The sequence below is a fragment of the Balaenoptera borealis genome, assembly GCF_965194805.1.
Source record: "Balaenoptera borealis genome assembly, chromosome: 9".
Classification (NCBI taxonomy): Eukaryota; Metazoa; Chordata; class Mammalia; order Artiodactyla; family Balaenopteridae; genus Balaenoptera; species Balaenoptera borealis.
The window spans coordinates 4,819,638-4,843,642 of NC_138873.1; the positions used below are offsets into that span (position 1 = coordinate 4,819,638).

General features: G+C 43.4%; 1 long non-coding RNA gene across 1 annotated transcript in view; it reads right to left on the bottom strand.

Moving 5' to 3' along the window:
- Positions 1 to 24,005, bottom strand: part of LOC309634521 — a 170,735-nt gene that overhangs the window by 69,212 nt on the left and 77,518 nt on the right. The gene's annotated exons all lie outside the window — the stretch shown is intronic.

A 24,005-nucleotide genomic window follows, 5' to 3' on the forward strand; every position in this document is an offset into this window, starting at 1 on the left:
CTTCTTGTCTTCTTCCCCCTCTCAAAGAACTGTCTCCAAAGGAAGAGCCTTCCTCAGACCTGTTCCTTGGGCACAAAGCCCTTCTTTGGCATCAGTTAGACCACGGGAGTTTTACTGTTTAGTCTGTATCTCTCTAGATATTCCTTTTTCCTCTCCTGTCCTGTGTGACCTCCTCATGCCCAAAACGTAAGCCTCATTAAACAACCTCCACATCCAGAAAGACCCTACATCAGTAGAGCACTTCGCTGTTTATTCAACCAAGGCATGAGTGTCAAGGTGCCTGGAGTGGTACTTCACTTCCCTACCAAACATGTCTTTATGTGTTCTCTTGTTTAAGCTTCAGAAGTGTGTAGTGAGTTTGGTGTAACCATTCCCCTTTTTTCATGTAATAATAAAATAATAGCTGAGATTTCTTGAGTACCAGATGCTGTTTAAGCACGTTATGAGTTAACTCATTTAGTCTTCATAATGCCATGATGGTAAGCACATGATCATCTCCATTTTACAGATGAGGAAACTGAGGCATGGAGGTCTAAGTAACTTGCCCATGTTTATACAACTGATAGATGACAAAACCAGAATTTGAATCTGATGCAGTCTTATCCTCACGTGGGCTTACCCCCTGCATAGGAACTGCCAACAGAAGAAAATCTACCTATTTGGGGGGCTGGGAATGGAAAGGGCTTATCCAGGACGAGACGGGAAAAGCAGGCTGGCCTTCTCACTCAAGCATCTCTCCTATAACCTGCTGCTCTCTGCCTGCTTCCTGGTCATATTTCCCTCAGGGAAGCTGCATACCCGTTCATCCCTTAGCCTGATGGTCTCAGCTGTCAGTGGCACTTCACATGGCAGAGGCCATTCATAGCCGCAGCTCTGTGGGCTCAGCCAGATTCAGGTGAGAAAAATGGGGACGAACAAACAAGCATGACAATATCTCACCACCACACAGCATGAGGATTCACTGGTATTAGGCGGAAGGATGTGAAAATGCTGATCTTTGACAAGTTTTGACTCTCAAATACAGCATTTTGTATGGGCTTTGGTGCTCAGCCCAGAGAGTGGGTCTGGGTGAGTTGTTGTGAAGAGATGACCAGAATCCTCAAACCCAGAGCAGAAGCTACATCGGTGCGCACGGGAAATGGCTAAGGGGGGTACAACTTTCCTGAAAACGTGCCATGACGCGGTTTGCAGAAGCCACAAGGAGAAAAGAAAACCACCCAGCCTTCCATCAGAGGCACCAAGGAAGAGAGAGGGCAGCCTCTGGCAGCCACATCACAGGAGGGCAGGTGTGGCATCCCTGCCCTCTGGGCATAACGAGGACAAGGAACTCCCTCTGATGTGGGCATCATGTCCTCCAATTGCCTGCTTCTCTGCTCTGTGGTCCCTTGGCATGTAATGAGCACAGCATGTCACAGCTGATCAAGACACAATCATAGCAAGTTCCCCAGCATTTAAAGCTAAAATAGCATTGAGAAGCATCACCCTGTGGTCAAATCCAGGAGTGAAAAGAAAACCTCCCCCAGGAGTCTGATGGATTAATGGGTGACCCATGGGTGGCTCAGCTTTGGGACACTAGGTAGTTAACAAATGTCACCATTTATTGATGGGAATGAAATTATGGGGACAGGATGTAAGATGGAATCAGAAAGAAGAATTTAGTGTGAAACAGACACTTAAACGGTTTCAATAAATCAAAGAAATAAACCAAGAAGAAACACCACAAAAAGTTCAAGCAACTCCATTAATAGGAAATGAAGTACTAGAAGCCAGAATAATTGAGTTATCCCAGAGAGGAAATCACACGTAAGGATGAATTTACAGCCCTGTCCTGCCTGATAGAGTGAAAGATACAAGGAAGCTTTTAAGCAGCCGCAAATATAGAGAGACAACAAATGTCAGCGATGGGAGGGTGGAGATTTTCTTCAGGAAGCACGTCTCACCTTATCAAAGACGCCCTGTGCCTCAAGGTGATTCTTTCAGGTAAGAGGCAATCAGACTACTGTTAGTTAACTAACAAAGTGGAAATCAATTAACCAAGAAACCACACTTTTAGGGGTATTGAATAATGTCCTATCAGTGACTTGTTTGGGGAGCAAAGATAAGACCATGTAAAAACAGGAAAAGAAGAAGACGAAAAAGAAGAAGAAGGGGAGAAGGAAGAAGGAGGAGGGGGAGGGAGGGGGAGGAGGAGGAGAAGAAGAAGAAGAAAATGATGATGAAGAAGGAAAAGAAGAAGAAGGAGAAGAAGAAAAGGGGAGTGAGAAAACCAGCTTCTCAGGGGCCTCATTGCATGATGAATGAGTACATTTTCAGTCTATTGGCTTGGATGGGGATGTATCGATGGTCCAGGGCTCAGACTGTCCCCCAGAGAAACCACTGTGCTCATGCCAGAGTCTTACTAAAGGACAGGGCCCTGAAAGCATGCAACATCAGATAGGAGGTCTGGAGGCATATTCTGGTCTAGAAATGACGCTGTCTAATATGGTAGCCACTGGGTACCTGTGACTACCGGCTAGTTGAATCCAGATGTGCCATGAGATAACACACCAGAATCTGAAGACCTGGTACAAACAAAAACAGGTAAAATATCTCAACCCTACTGTTTTATATTGATTAGGGTGTCAATGATAGTATTTTGGATATATGGGGTTAAGTGAAATAGATTATTAAAATTAACTTCACCTGTTTCTTTCTTCTAATGGGAGTAGTAGAAAATATAAAATGCTAGGTGTGGCTCTGTCTCTGTCAGACAGTGGGAGTCTAGAAACAGAATGTAGCAAGTGAGCCAGGCCTTCCCCTTCCTCTGGCAGCTCTCCCAAGTTGAGGACTCAGGGGCAGCTGCTAGGGCAGAAGCGGCCAGGTAGGGGCTCCCGGGTGGCCCCCTCCCAACATCTAGGCAAGAGAGAGCAAGAGCCCTGCATGTGCTACGGGCACCAGGGGACAGCAGGGGAAGGCTGGCTTCCCACCTGGAGGAGAGCAGAGGCAACACCTCCACCTGGGGGCCAAGAGCATTTGATCTGCAGCCCAGGTGACTCCAGGAATCTCCAAATCCAGGCAAGGACCTGAGCCAAGGAAGCACTGTTCATTCCTGAGACTGTGCAACTCCCTTCTCGCAGGGAGCATGCGTGGAGTGGGCAGGCGAGGGTTATTAACAAAATTATAAGTCCTCATGTAGTAACCTCTGCAGGAAAAAACACTGAGTACCAGTGAATTCAGAAAACAGGGGTGCGTTACTTTACTAGTGCTGCCCTAACAGGATCGCAGAATAGGGGACGACAGAAATTCATTCTCTCACAGTTTTGGAGACCAGAAATCAAAAATCAGGGTGTCGGCAAGGTTGATTCCTTCTGAGGCTGGGAGAGACGACCCGTTTCACACCTCATCCTGGCTCCTGGGGACTCGCTGACCATCTCTGCTTTCCTTGGCTTGTGGCACCATCACCCCATTTGTGCCTTCCTCTGCACACGGCTTTCTCCCTTCCTCTGCACACAGCTTTCTCCCTGTGTGTTTGCCCTTCATCTTCCCTCTCTGCAGGTCTGTGGCTGCATTTAAATTGTCTCCTTTTTCATGAGGACAAGTCATATTGGACCTGCGCTGCCCCTGACTTGATCACCTCTGTGAAGAGCCCATCTCTAAATGAGACCACATTCTGAAGTATGGGGGTTAAGACTCCCACACATTACTTCTGGGGACACAATTCAGCCCTAACAAGGGGGCGGCGGTGTGTCTGAAATGACTTAGCTACAGGCAGTGCATTAAGAGTTCCGTATGCCAGTCCAGAAACTCAGGTGTGAGAAATAGAACTCTTCAAAATATATTCCCACCCCTAAACTTCTGTTAAAAGGTTTAAAGCTTGGCCAATTCAGTGAACCGACCATCTTCCCCAAGTTGTGTCTTGATCTCAAGGACTTGCCTAGTGCAGAGGAGTTTTAATTCTGTGTTGGGTCAGGAGCTAGAATGTGATTCTACCTGTCTTCTATCCAAGTGGCCATCTTCTGAATTATGCGGTGTCCCGTGTAGACATCTGTGATTGATTCACTGAAGCCCCACTGAGCCGTCCTCATTTCCATCTTCCCGCCCCTACGTCCAGAGGTTCCCTCTGCTTCCTTCTTAACACCTCAAACACTGGAGACTCGGGCATGGTTTCTATGTGGCGCCACAAATAGGAATCCCTGCAGTTCAGTCAACACAACAGCCCCCGTCCGTCTGGACCTGCCACGCCACCATCTCCTCTCTGGGGTTCTGCTGCTGCTGTAGAAGTCGAACGTGGGATTGGATGTGGGTTCTGGTGCCCTTTGCTCCTCAAACTTCTCTGGTCCTTTCTCTTGGATCCCTCATCATCCCTGCATTGTTCACTTGTCCTGCTCTCTCAATTTTAGAAAATCTTTCCTAGCTGAAGAAGAGCTAGAAGCACAGTTCTGACCCAGGATGCTTCCTGCACGTAATGATTCTACATTTGTAGGGTTTTCACCAAGGGGATGGTCTCTTGGAACACAAAAGCCAAGGGAAAGCAGGACTGAGTGTTGTGTGTCCCGTATCTCCCTGCTGGGACCAGGAGCATAGGATAACCATCCACCTGGCTGGGGAGTGGAGGGGATGGGAGAGAAAAGAGTCACATAAACCACCAGGAGGAGAAAAGGCATTGGTCAAAAGCTCAGCAAATACACTCTTGCCCCCCTGTGTGACCAACCTTGACAAGACATATGAATGGAGAGACAAATGTGTGCTCTCCCTGTTAAAATAAATCTTCATTACGGTAGAGGAAAAAAATATTTAAATTTATAATGTGTGTACCTAAGAGTGGCAGAGATTTGCTCATTTTTAACTCAGTGAAACCTCACTAATTTGGACTTTTAAAAAACGCTATTTCGCAGCTTCTAGATAATAAAATTATTATGATGGTTTAAAAAAGTATTCACCAGCAGAATTTCCAATGGGCTTTGCTACCTGAGTGGATACTGCCTAAATACATTAAAACATTTTCTGCCCTTAGTGGTTTACACATTCCCCAGGTAACGTTGGCTCATCCACTGAGCAAACCCTTTTATTACAGATTGTAGAAAGGCCCTGGCCATTTCTGATTTAACACATGTTTCAAATTATCGGAGTCTTATTCTATCAAGCTGTATCTGTTTGTCTAATTGACTTATTGTTTATTCAATTACAGATTTCCAGAAGTGGTGGGATCATCACCAGTTCCAAAGTCATCTTGGTGACGGCACACGTGGTGGATAAATTCTCACAAGGCAGAAATCTCTTTATATACCAGAAATGGGGATTTCACAGGGTAGTGAATCAGCTTCAGATCTTTCAGCACCAAGGGGTTTGTCTAATAAGAGTGCTTAGCAAACCAAAAGGAAGATGATTGTAGAGTGATGAAATATTCAAGACGACAAAATAGCTACACACAGAAAGCAATAGCGCTTGCCAGATAACTGGGTATTTTCTCCAGGCCTCTCAAGATAGTGAGATCTGGACGAAGCATCGGCCCACACTGGGTGCAGATAAATCTAGTCCAGACACCTCTCTGGGGGCCTCCCAGCTCTCTCTCACTGCCCCCAGGGGACGCAGGCTTCCCTTCAGATCCCTTGGCCCTGGAGCGCTGCACAATTAGGCTCCCAGTATAACCAAATGGGCTCCCTGCTGCCCTGTCGTGCTCTGTGCAGAGCAGATACAGCCAGCTCATGGAGGAGCATGGCCATAAATCATTAAGCGTCAGAGCCTTTTCCAGTTAAATCCCTCAGCTCTGGAGCCCATGGCTCACAGAAGGTTCGCGGAGCATCAATTATGGAAATGACTTCGAGTTAAGATTAGCGGTACATTTGGTTATTCATTTACTCTCCATTCCTGAATTGCAATAACTCTATTTCAGGAATCATTCTGCAGTCTACCGTCTACTGTTTGGTGCAATTTTCTAACATGAAGGGACTTTCAAAAATAATGGTATGCCATATATACATATATATATGTGTGTATGTATATATATTTTGTGTGTGTGTGTCTGAGTATCTGTGTGTGTGGAATTTCACCTAGGAATGAATCAGTTAAAAACATTTTTCATTAATACTGAATACAACACTGAAAAGTCACTTGGTGTCAAATAGAATTGCTTTTGGGTGGGCTAGAGAGGTATCCAAGGATGGAAACACTGCACAGGCTTTTGTCAGCATCTTCAGAAGTAGGTTTTAAATCCCTGCCTCCTAATCCTTGCCGCTTTGTGTGTGCCTCATAAACCCATTCTATAATGAGCATTTTATTTAAGCCATTTTTAGAGATTAGAACAGAGTTTATTTCCTTCTACTTTTCATTTACGTTTCTTTTAATCCCTTCATTCTATAAACTTAATTGCTATTTTGCTAGTCCCCTAGCAGCTAACCTAAGCCTTCTTTAAGCATTTCTTAGTAATTTTCCTTTTCGTTATTTAGCACATTTCTCTTTAGTCAGCTAAATGAAACTTTCAGGATATTTCTTGGGTGAATAAAACTTTCAGATGAGGCATTTGCTTTTTGGTTACAACTAAACACATTTTATTTTGCATTCTTTCCCTCTTCTAGGGGGCTTCAAATAGATGACAGAATGATGGATACCAGCCATTAGTAATGTTCTTTTTTTTTTCTTTATCTCGGGGAAAACACTCAACATTACATTTGGTAGAAAAACAAATGAGCATTTGACACAATTGCCACCATCTCCCCCCATCCTGACAGATTTGGATGCTGCTCAAGATATCCCAGTACCCTCTTCTTTTGGTTTGGCCCCCACACTCAGGCTGCTACCTGCTTTATCTTCCTGGCTGACTGCAGTTTTACTCTCTCACATACCTGTTAGAGCAGCAGCAGGATAATAAAGTAAACAAGTAAATAAATAAGCTTGAAAGAATCCACTGAGGATACGTCCTGTCTGGGTAATAAGATTTCGTCCAAGGAAAAGACTTTGGAGAACAGTTCGATTATTTACCTCCTTATTCTCTGTGATTAAAAATCATAGCAAATATGGAAAGTGGACCAGAATTTAAGAACTCTGCAATGGAAGCATATCAATAAGTCATGACAGTCATGAAATCAGTTGCCATGACGAATGGGTGTATATCTGTATATAATATATTTATCTAACCATACCTATCAAAATATAAGTCCTTGCAATCAGTTCTCCAAAAAAAGGAAAAAAAATGGATTTGGCCAGTAGTGTAGTTGCTGGCTTGATGATAAATAGCCATAGGTATGCAAGTCAAGCGTAAAATGAGGCAACAAGAGTCAAGTGTAAAGTGAGGCAACAAAAGCAATGCGTTTCTCGTATGAGACCATAGAGCCCTAAATTTGCTTTCATATTTGTGTCTCTGGATAAGGCATTTCTCACCTCAGCCCCCAGCTGGGCCATGTCCCTGCCATGGAAAATAGCCATTTACATTTCTTTCAAGTGTCACATTTCACAGGAGGATTCCATGTTTATTTTCTCATTTGATTCTGTCACCCACTACCACAAAGATTATCGATGACCAGGGTGGTCATTATCATCCTATTGCACCAAGAAGAAAACAGTCTTACGGAGGTCCTGTGGCGTGGCGTATCAGTGTCTCACTGCTAACGCTGGGATACAAAGGCTTGATTAAATTTTATTCTGAATTTGATCTTCCTTTAGCAGCACTGTGGCCACCTCCAACAAGTATTTCTTAGTCTTGACTTAAAAAAAAAAACGGTAGGAATTTTTGTCCATTCTAACTTGAGACTTGACTTGAGACCCTAAGTCAACCAAGTTGACTTTGCTGCTGTGCTCACCGTGCAATGGATCGAGGATCTGGACAAGTAACTAGGAATCTCTACCAAAGACTTGATCCGGACAGATAAAACACAGTACACACAGTGTTGAAACCAGTCCAGTAGAATCTCATCCTGATTACTCATCACTGGTTAGTCCTTAAGGATATGAAGTTGGAAAAGGACACAGTTTGTACACAAGGGTCTTGCTGTTCAAAATCGCAATATCATATATTAACGCACATATGTGGAATCTAGAGAAATGGTACAGATGAACCTATTTGCAGGGCAGGAATAGAGACGCAGACGTAAAAAATGGAAGTGTGGACACGGGGGAGGGGAAGGGGGGGTGGGACAAATTGGAAGATTAGGATTGACATATACACACTACCCTATGTAAAATAGCTAGCTAGTGGAAACCTGTTGTATAGCACAGGGAGCTCAGCTCAGTGCTCTGTGATGACCTAGCTAAGTGGGATGGGGGAGTGGGAGAGAGGTCAAAGAGGGAGGGGATATAGGTATACATATAGCGGATTCACTTCGTTGTACAGCAGAAATTAACACATTGTAAAGCAACTATACTCCAATAAAAATTCAAAAATTAAAAAAAAAGAAAGAATTTGCAGCTGTGTCCTATTCCATAGGTGACTCACTTGAATATGGCTAATTTTCCAAGGTAATGAGTATTTGAAACCTCAATGAAATTGATCAATGCCTCTGTTACAAACGAAAATGGGAATTACTAACCCTGATAAAGCTACAAAATAACATGGGGTAAATACCAACTGTTTATTTGCTTACTTTTTAAACTGGAAATGGAAAGCTAGTCACTCAAGCTACAGATCCTCCTCTGGAGAATACTTGTTTCAACCACTTTACCAGGTCTTGTAAGTTTCCCAATCAAAAGAAGATAATACTGCCTGTGAATGTGCTTGGTGAATAGTAGAGCCACGAAAATGTGAATGGAATTTTTACTCTCATCAGTATTATTATATTATGTTGTAGATAGACTAGCACAGCATAATTATGGTTTAATGTAACATATTTACTGCCAGCAACTACTATAGTATTAGCCAAGCTTCCAGTGTAAAAAAAGTCTATGAAATCTAAACCATCAATCTTTGGATTGATGCAGTGTCGTCACTGCAGAGGTAGAAGTGGACATTACTTAGAACCCTTATTGTCAAGACGCACCCCTTTCCTTGCAGCTCTGCACATCAGAGCCCAGCTGAAAGGAGAGGAAAACCGGGGGCAGTGTATGGAAAAAAGGAGCCCCGGACAAAGGGCATGGAGACCCCCATCTGCACATCCATTGCTCTTAAACCCTGTGTCTTAAATCCCTTACAGCTGCACTCAGTATTTCCAAATGGGTGGTTACTCATATTCATGTGGCATTTTTTTCCTCCTTGAAATCTAAAACAGAAAACTGTAATGATTTACCAAAAGGTACAACCAAAACAGCAACAGGAACAGCAACAACAAAAGGAAACATGCAATGTGTTTGGTTCTTCAAGACCACGTTTAAAACAAGTGCTCCCTGCTTTTGGAGAATGTGAGGGCATGCTCTAGTACTTGGGGTCTTATTCCTTCATGTACATGGGAATATTTAGTTCAACATATACAAGTCTTAACAGTAACCATAATTGTATTGTTGCTATTGTTAGTAATAATAAGTAGAAAAAAGACTTAATACCAACTTCAGAGGTGGGAAAATTAAGGCCCAAAATAGTATATGAACCACAGTGAATTATGGGACAGATCCTGGAGTCCAGTCCTCTGAACATCCAGCGAGAAGAAATCCCAGGAAAACAGGCTGTTTCTTCGAGGAAGTAAAGATGACCAGAGGGCTGTCAGTTTCAATTTAATAATTTTATGCACATCCTACCTTGCAAATTCTTTTAAAATGTATGTATATTTAACGTGGACATAAAAAATCAATGTTGCGGCCTCAGCCCCATTCACACCTTGATGTAGTTTATAATGGAAAAAGCAGCCGTAAAATTAAAAATGTTGATAACTTCCTAACAGCTTTTTGTTGTTTTATGTTTGACATAACTGACCAAATGGGACATGCTCACTTTTAATGTGGTTTTATTTATTTTTCTTACACTATTTCTTTAGCACTTTTTCTTCTCACATGACATATTAATATATAATTCAGAGATTTTATGTCTCCCTGCACTACTGGAACGATTTCTTGTGCTTTCGAGCTGCTCTATTTATGAGCCAATGGCCAAAATGTCTTTGATTATTCATTTTGCGGAGGGGAAGGGCAATTTTTTAAAGCTGCTGGGAATTTTAACCCCCTAAATCCCAAATTGCTTTTCTGTGTTTTAGAGATTTGTCTAAGCTCTGACCCTGGCCAGTAACAGTCTATCTCCTGCTGGGCCGTCCTGTACTCTGTCTGAATGCCGACCTTGGGAAGTTGATGGGGGTGAGGACCCCCATGACGGGGGGGACACACCTCATGGGCATCAGCCCAGATTCTCGGGCTTTCACCCCCAAGTCTTCACAGCCATTTTCTTTTTTTCTTTTTTTAAATGTTAGCTTTTTTTTTTTTTTTTTTTTTTTTTTTGGCTGTGTTGGGTCTTCGTTTCTGTGCGAGGGCTTTCTCTAGTTGCGGCGAGCGGGGGCCACTCTTCATCGCGGTGCGCGGGCCTCTCACTATCGCGGCCTCTCTTGTTGCGGAGCACAGGCTCCAGACGCGCAGGCTCAGTAGTTGTGGCTCACGGGCTTAGTTGCTCCGCGGCATGTGGGATCTTCCCAGACCAGGGCTCGAACCCGTGTCCCCTGCATGGGCAGGCAGACTCTCAACCACTGCGCCACCAGGGAAGCCCCACAGCCATTTTCTTAGTTTGTTTACACGTGTTTGTTCCCCTGATTTTGTTGTTAACTTCTATCATTTTGGGCAGCAGCTCGCTGGCTGGGCTCTTGGGAAACTCCTGAGAAATCCCAGGAAATCCGCAGCCGAGCTCTCACCCCAGAGCTCAGCAGCCCATATCCGCTCTGCATCTCTCTAAGGCAACACCGGTGCCTCCCTCCGAGCTTCTGGGATGAGAAAATCCTGTCAGCGGAAGAGTAAGATTATGCAGCGTAATTATAAGATTTAGAGCCCGGAAGGGGCTTTGGAGATCATCAATCTTTTTGTTTTACATGAGGAAGTGGAGAAATCACGCTTTGTGAAAAGGTCACGGAAACAGCGAGTGATAAGTGCTTGCCTTGAGCTAGAGTCCTAGCCCTCCAGAACGTCGTGGTCCTCCCATCCCCGTGAACTTTCTCAGTTACACGTGGGTCTGTGTGTGGGTCTGTGTGTGTGTGTGTGCGTCTGTGCCTTAAGCCCATCTGCCCAATTGGTCCCAGGACCTGGTCTCAGCTCACCAAGTGCCTTAATGTTCCCCCGAACCCAGGCAGACGGGCGCGTACACCACTGTCCCACCTCACGCCCAGCCGGACTCCTCTGGGCTTCTTCAGAATGCTTTTTCCCTCCACACCAGACTTTCCACAATTAGAAAAAGCCCAAGAGAAGGACAAGAAAGAGGAATGACAAGGATGATGATGGAAACTGCCAAGAAGCTCTCCCATCTCCATTTATTTCTTTGCTGCCTTGGCTAATTAATTCCTGGCGTTGTGTGTTCTCACACCTGTAGATTGCAGACACCCTGACTTCCATGTCAAGAGGACCTGGGTGGAGCCAGTCTCAGCACAGCCCCGGGGGCACACAAGAGTGGGTGTCAGAGCAGAGAGGAATTAATGTGGTGACATACACGATAAGAGAGGTAGGTGAAGCCCATGACAGCCAGGTCTATCCTCCAAGACAGCCGTGTACATCCTCTTAACTCCCTTCCTTCCTCTCCCTCCTTCCCTTCTTTTCTCTCTCTTCCCTCCTTCCACCCCTCCTTCCTTCCTTACATCCTTCCGTTTCTGTCTTCTTTTCTGTATTTTTCTTTTCCTTTCTTTCTTCCTTCCTCCTTCCCTCCCTTCTTTCCTTCCTTCCTTCCTTCTTTCCTTTTACTTTTTTGCCAGGAAAGAAGCAGCCAACAATCCTTAGCCTCTCACAGAATCTTTAACTAAAAGAAAGATGCCATTCACCCATAATTTATTCACTTTTCCATTCATCCAACAATTACCATGTTTCCATAGGCACCAGGCTGGATCCCAAGGCTACAAAGGATGATGGAACCCAGCTTCCACCCCCAGCTGAGCTTGAATGTTTACACTCAGCCGTCTTAGGCCAGCCCTGTCTGGCAAACCTGAAGTGTGCAGATCGGACTGGGACAGCCGTCCGTTCAAGCCACCTTCTAATCATGCTCTGTGGACCATCTTGCTCAGGACCGCGAGGGCTGATAACCCGAGAACTGCACACTCAGTTGCCAAGGCATCGAGTGGCTCCATTACTTCCCACCCCCGGAGGGCCCCAGGGGAACCACGGCTCAAGCTGCAGGCGACAGAGGACCAATTCCGACCTCTGTCTGCCAAGACAGCACTCAGTGAAAACACACGGCGTGTTCCGCCACTTCCCAAAGTGCAGCCACTCTCTTAATAAGAATAGCATGGTTTTTATGAGGCCATGATTTTTTCCGGTAATAAACACAGCTAACAAATTATGCAGCACTTCCTCTGTGCCAGGCACTGTTCTAAGTCCCGCTTATGAGTCAATCCACTTACACCTCACACCGATCCCAAGTTAAGTGCTTGATTTTCCCTGTTATGGACTGAATTGTGTTCCCCAAATCCATACGTTGAAGCTCCAGCCCCCAGAGTGACTGTATTTGGAGATGGGGTCTTTAGGGAGGTGATTAGGGTTCGATGAGGTCATGAGGGTAGGGCCCTGATCCAATAAGACTGGTGTCCTTACAAGAAGAGGAAGAGACCCCAGGGCTCTCTCTCACACACAGAGAAAAGGCCATGTGAGGACACAGTGAGAAGATGGTCGTCCATGAGCCAGGAAGAGAGGTCTTTCCAGAAACTAGCCCTGCGGCACATTGATCTCGGACTTCTGGTCTCCAGAAGAGAAAATAAATTACTATTGTTTGTTCCACCCAGTCTGGGTATTTTGTTACAGCAACCCTAGCAGACTAATACAACATCATTTTACAAATTAGGAAAGTGAGACTCGTAATCAGGGACCAGTGTTCAAACAGAGCCTGTGTTCTTATACACTATACTGCAGTCTCTCTACTCAGCAGGAGGGTTTATCAAAAAGTCCACATTCTCATCCAGAGGACTCTTCCAAACATCTTCAAGAAAAGCTTAAATATATTTGGATAAAGTTTTGTTTAATGGTTTTCAAACTTTTAGAAACACCACCAAGTTTCCCAATGGTGCTTTTAGATATTCTGCAAATATTTGAAATATTTCTTACAATTGAAATATATACATAAAAACAATGCAAAAACTCCAATATGTTATAAATCAATTTTAACACATCAAGCAACACCAAATTAACTAATATTACCATTAGTTGATTTTATCATGTTATAAAATTTGCTTACAAAGCATTTACACATAATTTACATAATATATAACAATACATAATATACTCTATGTAATGATATATAATATAAAATTATACATAATAAGTGTCACTTTAAACTGCTTTTTGTATGGGTATTTGTATTAGTCTGCTCAGGCTGCTGTAACAAAATACCATAGACTTGGTGGTTTAAACAACAGACATTTATTTCCCACAGTGCTGGACACTGAAAAGTCCAAGATCAAGGGACCAGCATGGTCAGTTTCTCTTCCTAGCTTGCAGATGACCATCTTTCTCACATCTCATGAGAGAGAGAGACAGACAGAGGGAAAAAGAGAGAGAGAAAGCAAGTTGTCTCTTGTCCCTTTTTATAAGGGCACTGATATCATCATGGGGGCCCCACCCTCATGACCTCCTCTGAATCTAATCACCTCCCAAAGGCCCCATCTCCAAAAACTATCTCACTGGGTATTAGGGCTTCAACCTATGAAATTTGTGGGGTGTGGGGGACACAATTTAGTCCTTAGCAGGGTTCTATCTAGATCATATTTTAAAACAGAATTTTGTTACTTAAAAATTTTGAAAATCTGCTCTGATTCATATTCCTTTAGTAATTAAAAACTTTATTTTCCTTTAGTGTTAAGGCAGAACTTAGATTGCTTGTCAATCTCTATTTACATTTTGGTAAACAGTAATATTACAATGGGGGAAAAATATTAATTTCTACTTATTTTCTGGTAGAGGAAGTTCACTGTAGTAATGCATACAAAAGTTTTTCATTAGTGTGCCTTTAAACATCACTAACTTTTGAACAGCATAAAATACAAACACAGGGAACTCTGGACATCTCACAGCCCTGGATCTAAATGGTGGAGCTCTTGGTCTGAATGCATAGACACGTCCATTGCTAGTGCACATGTGACCACATACACAGACATCAGGAGTGAACAAGTACCGAATCATGGAGAAAAAAATAAGTTCTATCACGGTATGTGGTAAGCACACAAAAATCCTCTACAACCTCCCGATATACACACAGAAACCTTTAGTGAACAAACTTTAAGATTTTATTTACAATTTTTTTTCTGAACTTAAGCAAATTCCTTTTCAGTTCAAAACTAGGCAAATACGACCAAAAGAGGAAGGCTTTGCAGGTGGGTCCAGGGACCATTTCTCCAAACACAAGACTCTTGGGCCTCCAGCGCCCACCTCTACAGATGGCGGATCTGGTTAGTAAGGTCTCCTGCCCTTATCACCTCCAAATTCCAATGGAAAAGGATCAGTCTCCAGCAAAAGGATGGAACCTGAGATCTCAGGCAGCAAAACACAAAACAAAGCAAAAATCCCATCCATAAGTGAATGTTTGCCCAATAATACTGCTCTGACAGCACCATAGAAGCAGGTTTATTTTTTATGGCAGGTGACCCCAAAAAGGAAGAGCTTGGGTGTCTGCCTAAGAACTTGAAAACTCTGAGCGTTTATAAAATTGCAGCACTGCAGCTTGACTTTACAACCACTCAGAGACCCTTTTTCCACCTCTATCGGGGAATAAAGCAATCTTTATTTAATTTTAGTTCTGCCAACCAGCGACGGCTTCTCTACATTTTGTCTTGTTCAGCACTAGGTGTATAGCTTTGCTGAGAATGAGGTGTAGCCCATGGAGCTCAAATCAGAAGATTAATTCAGTTATGCTTTTCAGGGTTTCAAAACTACAATTTCAATTTATTATATAATTTATATTGCATGTCCTCTGTACCTGGATTTCAGCTGACTATTTCTAATATGGTCCTAGATTATCTGCTGTCACCTGCCCCATAATTTTCTACTCTTATTTCACTCTCACCTTACAATCTTCTTTAAGAACCCCTTGTCCTGTGATAATTAAAATTTAAGCAACATCTCCATTAAAAGTGCACACTTGCAAGGGTTTATAACCATGTCCTAAAACTTTACCCGTAACTAAAGGAAGTGAAAACTGTTTTCTACACTGCATCATGGACTGAGAACATTCTAAGAGAGTGCATTCATTGCTCCAAATGATGTGTATCAACTGGTTAGACCAACCCCACTCTGCAGCTTGGAGGTCAGGATCCAGGGTAACAGCAATCTTCTTGGGATTTACTCTAAGGGATGATCTACCTAATGGACCTCAGTGGGGGCAGATGTGTGCTTTCCTGTGTCCTACAGAAAAGGGGAGCCAGTTATGTGGAAGTTCCAAAGCAAGACAGAACTGCAGAAAACTTTCCTAACAGAGATTATGGAAAAGAATCTCAATACCTGAAACAAACCTTCAGATAACCTACATTGCAACTTAAACTCTGATTTTCTTGCACTGTGTGATGTAGACAACTTGCTAGATAATATAGTTTTCAAGCAAAATCCTGAAATGTGTAAATACGTATGAGGGGAGAGAGACAGAAGAAACAGAAGAGTGATTACAACGGAAACACAACTTCCTCATTAAGGCAGCATCATGAAGGAAATGTCCTCACAATCGATTAAAATATACACTTTTCTTCCCAAATTACTCAGTTCCTGGCTTAGAGGAAGTCCTGATTGTCTATTTGATATTCAAAGCAAGGCCAGAGAAGAGAAGGATGGGCTCAAGCCCAAAAGATCCTGTGAAAACTTGGTGCCCACCCACTGGGTGGTTGAAGAAAAGCACACACACAAGCCTTCTTCCTGTTCATTAACTTTATCAGTTGCTGTAGTCCTTTGACACACATAAAAAGTCAGGGATATTCTTCTATCTAGAGAACCTTAGCTTCCCAACCATCTAATAAAGTTAAATCAGTATCATAATGGTATGGAGGCTCTCAACTCAAAGAGTTGATATTATTTAAGTGTACGGTACTTTCTACTTAAGCATGTGGAGAAAATGATATGAGAAAAAAGGCCATTAAGACTTTCTATGAAGCATAGTAATTAAGACAGTGTGGTATTGGTGAAAGAACACACAAGTATATCAATGGAACAAAAGAGAAAGTCCAGAAATAGAACCACATAAATATAAAATACAGTCAAATGATCTTCCATTAAGGAGCAAAGGCTATAAAAGGGAGGAAAGATAGTCTCTTCAGCAAATGATGCTGGAACAGCTGGACATCCACATGAAAAAAATAAATCTAGACACAGAACTTACACTCTTCCCAGAAATTAAATCTGGGATCTTCTGTGGACCATAGCCCTAAATGTAAACCACAAAACTATAAAACTCCTAGAAGATAATATAGGAGAAAACTTAGGTGACCTTAGGTATGATGATGAATTTCACATTCAACACCAAAGGAATTGTCCATGAAAGAAAGAATTAATAAGCTGGACTTCATTAAAATTAAAAACTTCTGCTCTGTGAAAGTCAATGTCAAGAAACTGAGAAGATGAGCCATAGATGGGGAGAAAATATTTGCAAAAGACACATCTCATAAAGAACTAATTCAAAATATACAAAGAACTCCTCAAATTCAACAGTAAGAAAACAATCCAATTGAAAAATGGGCCAAACACCTTACTAGACATCTCACCAAAAAAGATATACAGATTGCAAACATGCCTATGAACAAATGTTCCACATCATATGTCATCAGAGAACTGCAAATTAAAACAAGGAGATACCACTACACGCCTATTGGAATGACCCAAATCTGAAACGCTGACAACAGTAAATTCTGGCAAGGATGTGGAGCAAAAGGAACTCCCATTCATTGCTGATGGGAATGCAAAATGGCGCAGTCACTTTGGAAGACAGTTTAGTTGTCTATTACAAAACAAAATATAGTTTTACCCTATGATCTAGCAATTGCATTCCTTGGTATTTACTGAAAAGAGTTTAAGACTTGTGTACACACAAAAAACTGTACACAGATGTTTACAGAAGCTTTACTCATAATTGCCAAAACTTGGAAGATGTCCTTTAGTAAGTGAGTGGATAAATATACCGTTGTATATCCAGACAATGGAATATTACTCAGCACTAAATAGAAATGAGCCATCGAACCATGAAAAAAACATGGAGGAAACTTAAATGCATATTACAGTGAAAGAAGCCAGTCTGAAAGTGGTATGTACTCTATGATTCCAACCATGAGACATTCTGAAAAAGTCAAAACTATGGGGTCAGTAAAAAGATCAGTAGTTGCCAGGGGCTGGAGGAGAGGGAGAAGGAGGGGGTGGAGCACAGAGGATTTTTAGGGCAGTGAAAATACCCTGTAGGAGTCTGTGATGATCGCTACATGTCGTTATACATTTTTCCATAGAATGTACAACACCAGGAGTGAATTATGGACTTTGGGTGATTATGGCGTGTCAATGTAGGTTCATTGATTGTAACAAATGTACCCTCTGGTGAATGATGCTGACTATTGTGGAGGCTGTGCACGTGTGGGGCAGGGAGCATACGGGAAATCTCTGTATTTTCCTCTCAATTTTGCTATGAATCTAAAATTGCTCTAAAAAAAACAAAGTCTTAAAAAAATTTTTTTTACATTTCTCGAGTTAGTAAACATCGAAAATCCACATTGCACAGAACACCATTCCAGGTTCTAGGAAAGGGTAGGGTGGGAAAGGGGAAGAAAGTGAAGAGAGGGGAAGGGGGAGAGAAAGGAGGAAGAAGATAATGTACAAATGATAAGGAAGAAAAAAACAATGACAGAAACCATGATAAAGCCTCAATAAATGGAATTTACAAGACAAATAGAAGAGAAGTGGTGATAGATAGATAACCTTAGCCATTTCAGTAAAAAGTTATTTTGTGAAGAGTAGAAATACTGCAAACAAGGTTCGAGGTAACCAAGGAAATCGGTCACACTGAGAGTGTATCATTATTCAAGTGGTCCAGGGCTGATGAAAATGGCCACCTCCCAATTATCAGCACTCAATGTTTCTTCTCTTTGGCTTGAAGACCCCTTCCTCAGTGTACACCACCCTTTGCTGAGAACCTTCCATCATTCACAAAGCCTGGTTTCCTCCAGGACCAGGTGGGCAGTAGCAAAAGAAAGAAACCCATTTGCCATCTTGCTGGCCAATATCCTCACTTGGTGTTTGGTTAGAAACAGGTGGAAGGACTAAACTAACACCGACTTGGAGGTGATGTTCGTTGACTGCAGCCAAAGAGCTTTTATTTATTGAGCACCTACTATGTGCTGAGCATGAAGGGAGCAGGGCAGCCCCTTGACCTGCCGTCCACACACAGGCAGGTGTAGGCGAGTACACAGGAAGGAGGGCGAGGGGTGCTCAGAGACCAGGGCTGTTCACCCGACCGTCATGAACCAAGGGGCTGAGCAGTCCAGCTGGGGGAGCGGCCTGAGCAAAGGCACAGAGACGGGGCGGGGTGGGGAGCATACAGGCTGGTGGAGGCGGCATGGGGAGGAATGAAAATAAAAACAAACTGATAAGGAAGAGCTGGGGCACCCTCCCCCTCTGTGACAGGCATGGTTCTGGGACTTTCTTCACACCCATCCCAGGTGGGGTGTACAGAACCTAACGTAACAGACGAGGAAACTGAGGCCTTAAGAGCTGAAGTGTTTGTTCAGAGCCCTATGGGGGGACTTGAACCCAGACACCTCTAACCTCGCCCCCTTAGAGCTGGGGGGAACACGTGATTAGGATGGGGAGGGCTGAATTGTACTGTGAAGTCCTAGTTCACGGGATGGACCCCCTCAGAGGTCTGAATGGGGCGCCGAGAAACAGCACGATCTTGCACAGTCCTCTGTGGCCAGGGTGGTTGGAGGACTTGGACACAAGGTGTAAATGTCAGGCAAATCATAGGAAATGCTTTTGTTTTCAAGTAAATTAAAGTTGAGTGGGAAGAAGACAGCTCTACCATCTCTTCAGTGATCCCTGCATCCGTCCTCTATGGGGGGTGGGTTCTGCGGGCTGAGGGACCGAGGCTGCCCCTCAGGAGATGGACGGGGACAGAGGTCCTGGCCCCCAGGTCCCGGCCTTTGCCTCCGAATAAGCCTTCAGATGGGAAATCTTTCCAAATGAGACTTAATGCTCCAAAGGCAGGGCAACTTCTCTGATGACTCAGGAACAGAGGTGCTTTCTAGGCCAAAGTGCTGCAGAACAGGTTGAGAGAATGAAAATTACAGCTGAAAAACTTTAACTAAAACTTGGGAAGCACTGGTTAAGCCACTTGGTTAAACAGAAGTAATTCCGGCCATCCTTCCTACCAGAGGCCTTTAAATGGTGGAACATTTAAACATTAAGGGAACTCTTCTCAGTACTGTGTAATGACCTATATGGGAAAAGAATCTAAAAAAGAGTGGATATATGTATATGTATAGCTGATACACTTTGCTGTACCACAGAAACTAACCCAACATTGTAAATCAACTATACTCTAATAAAAATTTAAAAATAAATAAATAAAATGGAAAAAAATAAAAGCATTGAAATCACTAAAAAAAGAAAAAACCCTTGTTATGAAGCTTGAAAATGCAGTTCAGAGTTGACAGGAGCACATTTCAGTTACCTGTTTAATTTTAATAACACAGGTAAGTAAACAGTATAACTCAGACTCAAATGTCCACTCTACCGCATTGGACACCTCACTTTTTCACCTAGGTGGTGGCACAGGATATATGGTGCTTTGGGCTGTCTGGTACTTCTCTCTATAGGAAGCCACCGGCTTCCATTCTATCTGGTTGGGGACACTGTCACAGCTTAAGTGAGGCCACAGGAATGGGTGCATAGCCTAAGCCAGGCCATCCTGCCTCTACATCCCACTGCCCAAAAAAGTGCCATCAAAAGGTAGACATTTGAGAGCAGGAGACTTTGCCTGGGCTTCATACGTAAATACGCAAGTTATATGCTTTCTTCTTGCCATTGATTTTGCTAAACTTGGGGAATGTGACTCCGGGGGTCCTGATGGACAAATGGTTTCTGCAGAATGGAGCCGCGAGGAGCTCATCAGAGCTGGACCAAGGTGGATGCTTCTGCATCAGGACCTGGATCTGGGGTTTCTCCTGCATTCCTGTGAGGGCCTCGGCTTCCTTCCCTGCCCAGAAAATCAATATGTTCCCTTTAGTGTTCGAGCTAACTATCTGCCTAAGTTAGCTTGGAACTGGGGAACTCTGGTCACTGCTGTGCTCTCACCCCCTTTCAGAGGCCACTTAACTGAACTCAGGGTTCATCACTTAAATGCGTAAGGAAGCAGAGAACATTTTTGGTCACTGGTAGAATATGATCAAGGTGATTATTTATGAAGCTAAACGTCAAAAGACTCTACAGGCTAAACTTGAAAGGAGTGTGTTTGTGAGTGAGACAACCTGGGGACTAGATTCCACGGAGGAATGAACAGACATGCGTTGTACAGGAAGAGTTGTCAGAACTTGATGCCACCGGGTTTGGGGGGTTTACTTCCTTGTTGTTTGACTTTCTTTGCTGGAGGGAAAGATTTTGTATAGTAAGAATTGCGGAGAAGAATTTTCTTGGCACCAACCTCTGACCGAATTTTAAAAATTGCAGACAGATCTACTCCAGCCAGCAGGAAAGAAGCTCATGATCATATCTGCTCATCCTCTCCCAGAGTGGTCCTCACTTAACACGACACCCTGACAGGCAAAATTCCTATCAGTGTAAATAAGCTGAAAACTAGGCCCTGGCACAGAAGCGATCAGACTAGGATTGGGCCACCATGGATTAGCCTGTGATTACGGACACATCGAGATCACGGATTGGCGATCCGTTGTATGAGCCAACAACAGCAGCACATGGACCGATTTTCAGGATTAGTCCTCACAAGCGAGCATACTATTCCCCAATCCCCTGCCCAGCTGGCTTATTTATGACCATCCCCTTTCCCCTGGCAAACAATGACCATCTGGATGCTTTGAAAGGCGGTCCACGGTGGCTCAAGAACGAGTCAGGGATGAGTTCAGCTAATACACTGTTTGCCACTTAAAGGGGTCATCTTGGAACCATCACTATGGTGTTGATTTAGTTAGTAAAACATGGTGAGCACCACCAGCTCTCCTGGATATTATCTTTGCTGTAAGTGACATCAGTGGACACAGATATTTTAGGATCAACCATCCTGGCTGGTCCAAGACTGAGAGGTTTCCTAGATGGGAGACTTTTAGTGCAAACACTGGGACAGTTCTGTACAAACCAGAACAGCTGGTCACCTTATTTGCAACAGGAAAGCTGGGAAAAAGGGTGTACCCTTAAAGTTTTCAATTTTGCTTGAGTTTTTCAACACACTTGAATTGATTAAACTTAAACATTAACGTCCTCCAGCTTTCTGGAGCCTTTTATTTAGGTCTAGACTTAATTCTCCTGACCACTGAGGGCCTGGTTTGTCAGAAGACCTACTGAAATAGCAGAATGCTTGAGCAGGGCTCAGCTTTGGATACAAAGTAAACAACCCTGAAGGAAACAGACCTCCATACAGACTAATTAAACACAGCTACTCTGAATTAGGGGAGAAATGTGCATTTTTCTATTCTGAGGTATGCAAATGCGTTATTTTCAGGTACATACCTTTCCAGGATGCTAATGTTGACTACTCAGATTTTTGGAGTGAATTGCTTCAATGAATAAAATAACATGTTTTGGGCAATCCAATTGTTTTTTAGGAAATGGATCCTTCTAGAGCTCGAAAACTGTTTGACTGAATATTTAGTCACAGAGGATAGAAGTCATGCAGCGGGGGTCTGTAGACTGTACGAAGACTGTGGTCGATGTCCAGGCAATGCCCAGGGAAGGAATCTATTATCCCAGTCAGCCTAGTGCCTTCAGCCCTTTCCCTGTGAGCCGGCCTGAGAGTGGCTCCAAGGGACGTGAAGCTGCCCAGGTTATCCTGAGTCTTAAAAGCAGCTCACGGTGGACGCTGTGGACACGAAATTGCAATTACCCCAAAGATGTGTGGAATGCTGATGGCTTGGAGGAGAATATGGGGCTGCTCAGATGCGAAGCAATTTTTCTAACAAAAATTCAACCAGTGAGCAGTGTTGCAAGTCTGACTGGCTCCCAGGCTGTCAGACTAGAATCATAACTGGCCCTTTGGAAGGTCCAGCCTCTCCAAGGGAAGTTCCAGTTTTAGACTGAGCCACTTGAGTGCCTCTAAAATTGAGTCTCCACCCTGCCCAGCCTCAGCCTGTCACATAACTCAGCTACTCGCTCGGGCTGTGGAGAAGCAGCTCTGTGTATCTCACATCAGAAACTGAGTCATGCTCTATTTTAAAGAGTTTTATCAAATCCATCAAAGAAAAGGAATTTCCCTCTGTGAAACCTAAGAGGAGATAGGGAGAATAAATAAGATCTTACTTCATCAAAGGTTTAGGAAAGCAGAACTGATAGGGTTATGTTGAATAATCTGTGCTCACGTTGATTTATCATTTGGAGCTGTGACCCGCCCCCCTGGCCCACACCAGCCACGTGCCCTTCTACTCGCCTGCTGGTCGGGACCCAGACTGCAGCTGGAGGCTGGATGGAAAAGAGTCTCTGAGAAAAGGTGTTGTGAAACGAAGCCTATCAGGTGACTGCCAATGTCAAGTGCTTATTGTCCTTGGACCAGCACGATGGCATCTCCTGAGAGCTTGGTAGAGATGCAGACCCTCAGGCTCCCACCCAGACCTGCTGAATCCCAGCTTCTCTGCTGGTGATTCGTATGGGCGTCAATGTCTGAGAAGCACCGGACAGGAAAGTAGATTGATCGCCCCAGACCCAAATCCACTCTCATGGATGTCACCCAGCAATATGCCAGCCCATGTCACGGGCTCAGCCGATGGTGGCTACAGCAATGAGCCATTTGCCAAGAGGTAATTTAGATTAATGTGCTGAGAAGACTTGCTTTCCCAAACGCTCCACCAGCACCTGATTGTAAAGACCATGACTCATGATTTACTTAGCGGTACACTTGGTCAATTCAAGTCTTAAGGGCAGGAAGGAATTCTATTTGAACCAGGATATCAGAGGTGACAGAAGGAGGCAGGGCCAATTCTTATTTAGGCCACAGAAACCCAAGCAAAAGTAATCACCTCTTCATTCTGAGAGCAGCAATAAAACACAACATTTGTATAGTGTTTTTCTCTTGGAAAAGCACTCTTAATGTACATTACCTTTATTGATTGGTAACCAGGGAATTATTTGAAAATGACACATAGTTACTGTTTTAGTCTTTATCAGGAACTGGATTTCCTGTCCTCCTCCAGTCATCCTTGTTTCTCATTCCCCAAACCTGGTGACATAACCTCGGATTTGCTCCTTAGCTGTGACTGTGCTGCTGAAATCAGAAAGCCTCACCAGTCCTCCGTTACCTGGTCGGGTCCTATGTATTCCACGTCCCTGGTCATCCCTAGACAAGGGAGCTCAATAAAGCTGGAGGAGAGGAGAAACGGCACATTCTTTGGAACATATTTACATTTGCTCTCATTTAGACTGTGCAAATTCAAACATCTATCTGCCTTCCTGCAGTTTAACCTTGAGAAGAAAATGATTTCAATAAAGTAAAAATATCCATTGTTCATAGTTGTGATGAATTTTTTCTCCCATTAAGAAGAGTTACTTTGCACAGTTCATCATAACTCCATCTTCTGACTGTTAGGGGACTATTAATGCCTTTGTGTTTTCTGTAAATTGAAGAACTCAGTGGACAATTTTCCTGAATGGAAACAAGCAAAATTTCTCTGGGATTTATATCTTTCTCTCCTATCTATTTATATATCCATGTACATCATTTAGTGTTTTCCTTTAAAAAAGAAAAAATGAAGAAGAAGAAGAAAAGGAAGAGACAGAGAGAGCACAGGAGCTGGCTGTAAATATCTATTTCGGCTGAA